This window comes from Macrobrachium nipponense, chromosome 20 (assembly GCF_015104395.2).
Source record: "Macrobrachium nipponense isolate FS-2020 chromosome 20, ASM1510439v2, whole genome shotgun sequence".
NCBI lineage: Eukaryota > Metazoa > Arthropoda > Malacostraca > Decapoda > Palaemonidae > Macrobrachium > Macrobrachium nipponense.
The window spans coordinates 48,857,484-48,869,983 of NC_061089.1; positions in this window are offsets into that span (position 1 = coordinate 48,857,484).

A 12,500-nucleotide genomic window follows, 5' to 3' on the forward strand; every position below is an offset into this window, starting at 1 on the left:
ATTAATTGGAAAGTTATTGAAGTTGAAGTAAAAATATATGATACTCTATAAACCATATAGTTCCGCTTTGTCACATAAGAAACAAAACCAAACATAAAAAGTTTCACTTGTTCCATAGGAAACAAAACCAATCAGATTCCTCTAAACGAGGGAAAACGGCATTAGTATGGAAATTAAAACAGCATTCCCTAAGCACGAGTGTGAATTGCATTTATCGCTAAAAATTAAATATGCATTTTCTGCTCTTGGAAATGCCACCACGCCAAGTGATAGCCCGTTCCAATGTGAACTGCAAATACCTTCAACACATGTGACACTGGAATTGCTGTAAACTACGTCATCCATGTGACCCTGTATTCCTAAAAACTATGGCAAACATGAGACACCGTACTCCTGTAAAATATGCCAAACATATCTTACTAGAATGAAAACGTTTGATTACAAAGACAAGACCAAGTTGCTCAAACGAGGGTAAGGCTGAAAAAATATATGAGCAGTAGCTCGACAAACAAAATATTTTTCTTGGCCAAGACATCGAAACCATTACAAGGAACACAAATATATTTTTCGTCGACGGGTAAATAAGATATAAGATGCTGTCAAAGATGGTCCTAGGTTTATGGCCAACCGAATCGAGACACTGGATAAAGTTACACCAGAGTCTCATAATATTAGTCTTCTAGCCTCCGTGTAATATAAAGAAAAATATAGTACAGGCTTCTAGTTTCTTTTACAAAACGGGAATAAATGCTATTTAGTTTCTCCTGTACTGTAAAAGAACGGAAATGTTCAAACTATGTGGGATTAAAATGGGGACACATTTGAGCTGCTTACACGTGGGATGGTCAGTTTATAGTGAAAGATAAAAACAGATTAAAGGTAACAACGTGAAAAGAATCGTCCACATCACCTCTCTCTCTCTCTCTCTCTCTCTCTCTCTCTCTCTCTCTCTCTCTCTCTCTCTCTCTCAACACAGTACTCGTGTAAAAGAAACATTAAGCCTAACATTAATCTCGAAAGATCTTGCTGTGACCAAATAAGTGTATCTGCCTCTGTCTCCATTTCTTCTTCCCATTTTTTCTTTCTGTTTCTCTTTCCTTTGTCGCTGCCTCTGATAAGCGACACGCAAGCACCCTCCTGGATTCGGGAGAATGGGTGAGTGGCGCTGTTGTTCGACCAATCAAAGAAAGGTAGGAAGAGGAAGTCTCAGCTATTGATACCTATGAAGATAGCTGCTGTTTCTTCCTTTTTTTATCTATTTAATAATAATAAATCATGCGAACCAGATTTCACTTCACTGTCGCGCTATCACAGTAAGTTGTCAGGTAATCCAAGGCTCCAAAAGTGCTTACGAGTCCTCTGGGGAACAATAATACCGATTTCTGCCACGTATGAGGATAGCAGTCTATTCTCTGTTCAGTCGAAGGCATGAGCTTTCATTTCTTTATATATATTAACCAAACTTCACTGCTGTTCATTACAGATAGACCTTTCTATTTCTGTATTTTATTAATCATAATTAAATACTGCCAAACGTATCCCAAATGGAATTTAATCAAAATTAAAAATACAGCCAGTCGTATTACACAAGGAATTGAATCAAAATTGAAAATACAGCCAATCATGTCATATAAGTAATTTAATCGAAATTAACAACAACGTACGTCAAATGCAGTTTAATCCTGCATAATCCCCTCGTTCGGGACTCAGTAGTAACATGAAAAACATTTATTTTTCTTCCATCAAAACTATAGTTATTTGAATTATTAGACTATCTATAATTTCATATATATATATATATATATATATATATATATATATATATATATATATATATATATATGCATAAACACACACACACACACACACATATATATATATATATATATATATATATATATATATATATATATATATATATATATATATATATATATATATATATATATATATTATGTATATATGTATATATGTATATATATATATATATATATATATATATATATATATATATATATGCATATATGTATATATGTATATATGTATATATGTTATATATATATGTATATGTATATGTATATGTATATGTATATATATATATATATATATATATATATATATATATATATATATATATATATATTATATATGTATATATGTATATATGTATATATGTATATATTTATATATGTATATGTATATATATATATATATATATATATATATATATATATATATATGTATATATATATATAGTATATATATATATGTATATATATATTATATATATATCTATATACATATATATATAGTATATATATATATATATATATATATATATATAATAACGGGGCTACCGGCCCCCGTTATCCACTTTGGTAGTGATAAGCCAAAAGCAGTAGGTACTGGCAATACCTTGTCCCTCCCTCCCCTCCCCTCTCTCTCTCTCCTGATACCCAACTCTGGCAACAGCTTCTCTCTCTCTCTCTCTCCTCTCTCTCTCTCTCTCCTCCATTTCATTAGTCATCAAATCAGAGTCGGAACTACAAAAATATACGTTTATTCAAAGTAAAGTACTAATTGAATAACTCAGATTCTTACAGGATAATTAAAATTGAATGATAACTCAAAGTTCAAGTAACTTAGATGACCCCCCGTGAAATAATTGTCTATAAAGTAGTGGTCAAACACCAATTATCTCTTCTCCAAAATATAGTTCCCTCCACACAGGACAGTCCCCCTCACTAGATCCGCCCATTGCAGCCAAGAATCTCACACACAGAAATAAAAACACGTTATAAAGCCATCCAGGCTCTTTCTCTCCAAGGCAACCATCTCCATCCTTCTGGTTATATCTGCCATTCTGAACGAAAGAGGCGCACACGTACAGACAAACTCACGCCCTTCGTCCACACCCTGAAACCACTCTTATATGGTTTCAAAGTCACCTTCTCGAACTACAGGACGATCGTTGACCTGCTTAGTAAGGATCTTAATGTCACACCATCCCAAAAAAAGAGTCATCAGCATTCTTAAGCTGTCGCTCGGACACCCAGTCTCTAAGGAAGTTAAAAATGATGAGTCTGTACATTCCCCTTTTTACAGATTAGCTCGGCCACCATCCTGGCTAGCCCCTGCCTAGCCACAGCTCACATAAAACAGCTCATATATAAAAAACACATTGGCCGGCTCATTAAACACAAAATATAATAATAACTGCACGTCTCTGGCAGCATAACGTAATGTTCTATGACACAAAAACCCAACCAGGGCTATAATAACAATTGGGTGTATAAACTTTTTCTCCATCTTGAATTCTTGAATATCCCTCTTTGTCTGCAACTGCCTGCACAGACTCGTAGAAAGGCCAAACGTCTCCCTGCGGAAGACATCCAATGGCTTCTGTACACCCAAAAGCGCTGTAGAACCCCGTAGACTTGTAGAAACTCTCTTAAGTGGGCATACATCAGCAACATCTCTGCAACGGCTGGTGGGCGTCTTGCTAGCGTCGGGGAACGACGATTATGGTGTGTTTAAGTATGTCAGTCAAGTCATCGGTCAATCAAAAAAGAATTAACCCCAGACATACTTCTGTCAAATAATGACCTCAAAAATTCACAAAAATACTAACTGAACATCTCCCAATCAACTCCATTTAATGACCACTGAACTATATATATACATATATATAAACTGCTAGCACAACAACGTATTTCCCAACAATGGAAGCTCATCTGTACCAACTCAAAAATATTTTTTAAGAGATTTATCTATATTGAAATATTTAAGCTGGTATCACAACAACAATGTTACCAACACTTTCTTTTTCAAAAATAGAAATTCATCTATATCTTCACACACAAAAATGTGGAGGGGGGAGTGGAGGGTGTGGACGTTTCCCTGCGGTATTGTTGCCCAGCAAGTTTTCCTTATTGGGAATAAGACTCTGAGTTGGGGCGTTTCGTTTTTTGTCTCCCTCCTCGATAAGAACGAATCAAAGGTTATCGTCTGGTCAGTGATCCGTTCCCTCAATCCTCTTCAACACAGGCGCAAGGTGTTCTCTCTCTCTCTCTCTCTCTCTCAAAAAGAATTCCAGTCTTCTAGGACGTCCTTGTATTCCCGCTGATTAACATCATTCGTTATTTACTCGACGAAAGTAAAGCACTGGAACTCATGTCGTCAAGCTGTTCTACTCGAGGCAAGTCTGTTTGTCCCGCCTTGTTAAGGCCCTCTCTCTCTCTCTCTCTCTCTCTCTCTCTCTCTCTCTCTCTCTCTCTCTCTCTCTCTTTCGTTGTGTTGTTGTTTTTATTCATTTCAGTTCGCCATTGAACCTGTGATAATATCGATACCCTGTAAGAATGTTTTCACAAAAGAAGGAAACCGCTAAAGTTGGGAGGGAGAGAGAGAGAGAGAGAGAGAGAGAGAGAGAGAGAGACAGACAGACAGACAGACAGACAGACGAGAGGCAAACTTACATAGGAAGGTGGAAATACCAGATTACGTAAGTGAGGAACTAAAAAGTAAGAGAAACCAAGAAAAAATTTGTTAAGTGCAAATGAAAATGTCCAGGATAAACGGAGTAAAAACGCCAGTTGTTGTTAGATTAACCCTACTTTAAACAAATGGAGAGAGAGAGAGAGAGAGAGAGAGAGAGAGAGAGAGAGAGAGAGAGAGAGAGAGAAATTCCACGAATATCGCATTACGGGAACAACTTCATCACCAATTTTCATGGCAGCATCATATCGACTTTAACGAAACCTCATTAATTAACAACAAACATTTTAACGTGAACGAAGAGAAGACTAATGGCAGTTCCCAATCGAATTTCTGGACGGGAAAGAGAAAGAGAGAGGACGAAACAGACGGGATGAAATGGACGGAGGAGTCACGACAAAAAACGTCGGAATAGGGTCGAAACAAGAGCTAATCGCGAATAAGAAAATATGGCTGAAATATATATAATTACAGAAGGGCGGACGCAGAGGAATGGGAATAACGACTAGGATAAACAAGGGGGAAGAAGATTTAAAAATTGAAAATTTAAAGGAAGCGGAACCTACGGAAGGGGATGAAGGGGGAAGTAAAAAAAGAATGGACATATTTTAGGAAGAAAAATAGGGAGAGAAAAGGAAAGAAAATTAGTAATATTACAAAACGGAATGGAAATACGGACTACAAAGGTAATAACGGAACGCGTAATGCACGGACATAAATAATCCCAAGAAGGGGACATGAAAAAGAGAGAGAGAGAGGGGGGAGAGAGAGAGAGAGAGAGAGAGAGAGTTGGGGGGTTTGGCCGGGGTGGTGGGTGGGTGGGTGGGAGGCTGTTTAAAGTAGAAGACAAGCACTGAAGTAACGACTTTGACCTTATAATAAGTAAAACTCAATTATGAAATAGGAAATATTCTAAAAATGTTTTCGAAACGATAAAGGAATATTACAATTCGAACCTCTGAGTGTTTATTGAAAATTCATCAAAAAGCAATATAGCCTTATGTGAATGTTAGTTAACTAGTTAATACTTAGTCTCTATGCATTTTCAGCTGCAGAGATTATTGCTTTTTGATGTCAATAGTCAGTCATGTCCCTATATAACAAATTTTTGTAGATTTTTATCCTTGTATGTATATATATATATACATTATGGCATTAGATTATATATATATATATATATATATATATATATATATATATATATATATATAATCTAATGCCATAAAAAATCATTTAAATGCCATTTTGATGTCAAAAAAATGGCAAAATTCGCACGGAATCAATTTATTCATTTTATTTCACTGGCAAAGAAATGAAAATAACTGCACACACATCCATAAAGTATGAAGGCTTATAGATTTAATTACTTAAATATTCAAATACGCCCCAGAAAAACATTATCCATAGGTATATATGAAATTATCTATTTTCACTACTGACGCAGCTTTGTCACGTTTATTTTAATATTACGAAATGTTTTATATATAATACTTATAAAACAGGGGTTAAATCCGTTAAGTATATTGACTGAACCATGGTTTCTAAAAAGGTATTCAACGGAAAAAAAATAATGATCAAATTTTCTGATACTATGCCAAAAGATACAAAGACCAGGAAAGGTAATGAGGGAGAGTTTCGAACATAAGTCTTCACAGTGATCAAAGACTGCAAAAAATTGAAAGATCACCAATTTCCATAAAACCAATATTCATATCAATTATAAAATTCAGAAGATCAAGAACCTTATTCATATGGAACAAGCCCACCACAGGGGCCATTGACTTGAAATTCAAGCTTCCAAATAAAGAAGTAACAGAAGGTAAAGAGAAATACAGAAAAGGTAGATCAGTAAGACAGTTTAACACCCTTGATAATTAGCACGGCTAACATGAAGAATAAAGGCACATACACACATACCGAGGGCCTGTACGTGAGACTTACAGGCACAGGAGGTCAGTGTTGCCCACTCCCCCTCGTAAAAAATAATATAAGAAATAAATCCAATACCGGAGTTCTTTGTTTCTAAGTGTGGAACCCTACCATGTGAACACCAGCGGCTGTCCAGTCAAGAGCAATCGAGAAATACTTCAATTAACAGAAAACGGAGACTAAAGGCAACAGAAAATGGGGTCAGAGATGCATACGGAACGGCTGATAATGGAGAATTATCAGGGAGAGAGAGAGAGAGAGAGAGAGAGAGAGAGAGAGAGAGAGAGAGAGAGAGAAATTACTCAAAACCTAACTAAAATGCAGTACTGAGATACCTAACTTTCTCCTCACTAGCAGTAAGTGAAAAGTTCGATTTTCAAGACCGGAGGTTCTAAATCCCAATAGAAGATCAAAGTATTTGATGGTGGAACGCAGTCGAGAAAAATGCAGACGGGAAACACCTTTATAGGAGGATATCCGAGACCGTGGTGGAGAAGAGAGAGAGAGAGAGAGAGAGAGAGAGAGAGAGAGAGATATCGGTGTGAGTGATTGCCTCCCCTCTTCTATTTTTAGACGCAAAAATGGAAGATTAAACAAAATCACGGCCGGGAATGGAAAGGTGCGTAACAGGGAACGGAACAATATAACGAATAATGGAGTTAGCACAGTCAAGAGGAGGGAGGAACGTGACGAAAATACGTCATAAAAATATGAAGGGCATAATTGAAGAGAAACGATACGGTCTAATGAAAATTAAGGAGTGACAGTTAAATATATAAAAAAAACACTATCTAAATATTGGAGCAAACGAAAAGGTGAATATCAAAAAGGAAACGGATTTCCAATTCTAAATCAAGTGGATTTTAGTTCTAGCAACAGTTAGTCGGAATAAATTATAATAATATACGTTTATGTATACATATAGACATACGTACTTTAGGTATATATATGTAGGTATGTATGTTTGTGTGCATTTATATACAAACATGATATGCATATATATAATGTGTGTATGTATGTAAACATGTGGGTAAGTGTATGCATATTTTGCAAGACCGGTAATACACAGAAACAGTACAGAATCTCACACACACACACAAGGATAATCACGATAGACTGAGGACACACCAGGAAGAAGAGTCGGACATCAAAGAGACATCCGTAGCCCTCTAAGGAAGGAATCCCGTTGACATCCAATCCTAGCGCTCTTCGGAATCCTTCACGCCACACTTTTTCGACTCCATTAGAGGTGAAATTCCGTCCTATTGGTTAAGAGGCTTTCCGGGAATGTAAATTTCTTATTTTGTTTTCCTTTTACTTCATTGTTCTTCAAATTATTACACTTACTAGAGGCAAAGGAATAAATAAATGGAAATGCTTTATTATTTTTTTACTTCATTTGCTCTTCAAATTGTTATACTTACTAGAGGCAATTACGTAAATAAATGTGAATTCTTTAGTGTTTTTTAGTTATTTCATTGTTCTTCAAACTGTTCCTCTTACTAGGAGCAAATGAATAAATAAATGGAAATGCTTTATTTTTTTCTTGTTACTTCATTTGCTCTTCAACTTGTTATACGTACTATAGGCAATTACATAAATAAATAAATATACGCATAATACTTTTGTTTTTAGTCAAGAACTCATTTTCGATACTGATACTCTGACTATCAAATATTAAATTATTCACATACTGGTATTCTGAAATAATCTACTTGCTATTTCCACTTTACAAACTGCAAATCTTGACTATTATGGCTACACAACTATTCGACCCCTTTCTACTATTCAAATAATTTCAATAAAAAAAAAATATCTTAGGCCTAAAGAAATTCTGACTCTCGCAAAACATAGCTGACAGATTACATCGTAATTCACGCTATGCTACTTCGGTTCATCAAATGAAAAATCGGAATTCTGTTTGATGTAATCTCTCCCCTACATATGTAATTATGAAAAGCATTTTAATGTATGAAACAAGGATTATCATTAGGAAGTAATTGCTAATTAGATCACAGCACTGGTACAATTCTGGAAAATCTTAACAGAGAGAGAGAGAGAGAGAGAGAGAGAGAGAGAGAGAGAGAGAGAGAGAGAGAGATAAAATACTAATTCTATAAAATTATAAGGGAAAGATGGAACACACAGCTAGTCCGGTTAGAGGGGTGGGGTGGGGTGGGGGTGGGCTGTCCGATTAAGGCTATGGTTTCAATGGAAGCCAAGATCGTCATGGATAAAAAGGGGACTTCTGTTTTCGCGATATTAAAGTGCTTTGAAAGAATAAACAACTTTATATGACGATAATTAATAATGAGAAAAAGATCTGAAAACGACACGATCCACAAAGAAAATTATTTTAATTAAAAAAAAACAATTTCATAAAGCAGCAGGATTTCTTATGTCCCTCTCAAAGTGAGTGACAACCTTTGATAGCTGAAAAAAATATGGTCATAAAAATAACATCAGAACAAAAATTACTTTTCCATCATAAGCCTACAGAAGCCGCATCTCTCTAACTGCCAACCTTTTATTTCAACATATAAAAAAAAAGAGGAAAAGGCACAAAAAGGACTTTTAATCACCAGTGTGAAAATGGGTATTTCACAAATGGTATGGAAACATTTCTCCTTGGCGATCAGATGACCACGTTAATGACAGGTAAAAATTGTCTTATGTATATAAATATAACTTTCTACTATTTATTTATTAAGAACCATTTTAATTATAAAATAATCAAATATCTATAACTACATTATACTGAATTTAATTATAAAATGTTTAAGTAACTCTTTTTTTACTCCCCTTTCTCCAGTGCAATATTTACTAGTGAGGTATTCATAAATCAAGTATTCGCCCAAGACTAAACAAAATTCATCAAATAAGGAAAATCTTATTCATATGACTGACGTTGGAGTTTTCATAAAATACATTCCTTCAGGAAGAGAGAGGAAAAAATAAGGTTTAGAAGTAAATCTCCATTTTTTCACATAAAAAGGCTTCTAAAAAAATGAAGCTAAAGCACTCATGTAAGACTAAGAAAGAACATAATTTTTTGCGTGAAGATGGAAAAACCTGACATGTAAACGAAGGAAACTAGATTAAGCGGACGCGTAAAATAACGAGTTACGTTTAGGCAAAGCTAATAAATAACATTTCTCTTTCTGAAGGAAACAATACAAACTTGAGCCACAAAAGGTTATGAAATTCCTGTATCTTGAACTCCGAGGGAAACACCGTTTTCAAACCTTTTTACGATTCTCCACAGACATCTCCCAACCACCCCCAAACAAGAACCTTAACAACAAAGTAGTTTGTAAGCTTACTCCCCGAGTAAGTGAAAAAAATGGCATAACAATATGCTTCATGTACGTAGTGGTAATGATACTTCCATTTCTTCTCTACTCTCTCAATTACCTACCAATTTATTCACGGACGGGACACGTTAAAAAGCCATGCTCATTTTTTCAATATTGGCAGATGTCTTGAATTTTTTCTTTAAGTACCATTCAGGTAATTTGTAATTCAAGACACATTTATGACTGACGAATGAAAGATCCCTGAAAGAATGAGATTTAACGATGGGGAAATACTTATATGGGGAACGTATTACTTCACACTTTGTCTCCTGGATAGTTCAAGCTGTTGATAACAAAAACGATTTACTAACTTCACTGACATGGGGGTGAGGGGGAATAATTAAGACACCTGGAAGTTAAGTAATAACGAGTGAGATAGAAAAAACAAGTAGGAAATTTTTTCAGAAATGCCACGGAATTACATGAAATGGTAAATAAATAATGAGAGAGAGAGAGAGAGAGAGAGAGAGAGAGAGAGAGAGAGAGAGAGAGCGCAAAATTTGTCCTCAATGAGCTAGTTTTAACACAGTAAAAACACAAAACTTACTCAAGACCGAATACAAATTTCATGACTCGAAACTTCATTAATATTATCCGGTTACCGTGGAAGGAAGTGGGTTGAGAGAGGACGAAATAGCGCTAAGCTTGGAAGAGAATGGCAGAGTGAGAGCGAAATGGCTCTGCAAGTGATTGCGGATCCTCGGGGTATTTATAGACAGGAAAAAATTGAGGGGCATAAATATAATTACGGCAGCGGAGGAAGGGTTAGGAAAGCGGAAGAGGTACGAGGGAAAAAAAATAGCAATAAGGGCACGACAAACAAGAAGTAAAGTAAAGGAAAGTGATGGCGAAATAAGAGAACAGAGTAGATAAATGCACAGACATTATTATTATTATGATTCAGAAGATGAACCCTATTAATATGGAACAATCCCACAATGGCCATTAACTCAAATTCAAGCTTCCAAAGACTATGGTGTCCATTAGAAAGAAGTAACAAAATACGATACCGACAGAAAAAATGCATAAAATAGTAATAAAAGATAAGTGATATCATATCTTTAGAACAACGTTGAGGTATCAACCAGAAGGACTTGTGTATCTCTATAAATAGAGATGCATAAGGTCCTGAAAGCTATTAAAAGTCTTTGTAGCTAAGAGAGTGACTCGTTAAGTGCGAAAGTGCTCTGTGAATAAGTCTCAATTGACATTTGATATCTTAATGGATGGAGTGATGAGAAAAGTCACAGAAAGGATAGTAGGATAGGAAAATGAGCAGATAATAGAGTATCGAATGGTTAACGTTTGTAGATGATACTGTACTGATTGGAGATAGTGAAGAGAAACTGCAAAACCCAGTTTAAGTGTTTGAAAGTGTTTGCAAGTGAAGAGACTCAGACGTAAATAAGACCCATATCAAGGTTAAGTGTTAATCTAACAAACGGAGGTGTGCAAAGAATGTCAGTAAGGCTGACGGAGGAACAGAAAAGGTTGATTCAAAAAGGTATTCTTTGTAAAATATGAGGAATTCGAATTGCTTGAAAGAAGAAGCAAGACACAGTATAGCTAAATTACGGAAGGTAGCAGGGTAAGTGCAAAAGGTTGGGATAACACTTTAATTTTCTACGGAAGCCATGGTTAGAATAATGAAGGGATTGCTGAACTGAATCTCCTTTACAGAAGTGAAGTATGGATGTTTAATTCAAATTAAATAAAAAGGCAAGCTTGGGAGTTGAAGTGTTCACTGATTGTGAATGTAGCATAAGAACTGAAAGAAGGAGCAATGGAGAGATATGAAGAATAATAAGCAGGTTCAGAGTTGTTTTGTTCATGTGGAAAGAACGCAAAAAGATATACGAGTAATGTGTTAGGAGGGAGGATGAGAAAAAAACATAAAAAGAGTTGGATAGATGTTGTAAACGAGGTTTTGAAACGGGAGGTTCTTAATAACCTAGCAAGTGCGAGTGTTTGCGCGGATGACACAGAAGTGAATGGCGAAGATTAAGTAAAGGGCTTTGACGCACTGCTAGTGGGCTTTCAGTGTGGATGAATGGAAGGCTAAAGCTTTGGAAGGTTTCTTCGTGCATAACTATTCCCTCCAAAATCATGCTTCTAAAGATATGAATGCGGGAAGTCAAAACGAGAGAGAGAGAGAGAGAGAGAGAGAGAGAGAGAGAGAGATAATGCCTCTCCTTTTCACTCTTCGAGTTTCCTAGCTAGAGGGGACTCTTGGCACACTTTCCTTTCCTCGCTTATTCAACTTTGTTTTATTCCATTTTTTCCCCAACTACATCGATCAATATGGCTGTTATTTCATTTTATACGCATCAGGACATATAATATTATTAGTATAACTCATGTAATAAAAATAAATGTCTTATGAAACGAGTCAAAACCAATCTTTTAGCATGGTCCTCATCATCACCATCATCATTATTCAACCACTGAGCAAATTTATTAATAACCTTTTTATACTTATTAATAATAATATCTTCCACATCTCCCAAAAATGTTCGAAATCATGCATACATTATATAATATATATATATATATATATATATATATATAATATATATATATATATATATATAATATTATATATATATAAAGAAGCCAACAGAGAGATATCTGATGTAATTATGTAACTCATTTCTGATCCACCTCTGTCAAACCTCAACACTCAAAATACTTTCCAATTCTTATTCATCTTCTAACTGAAAT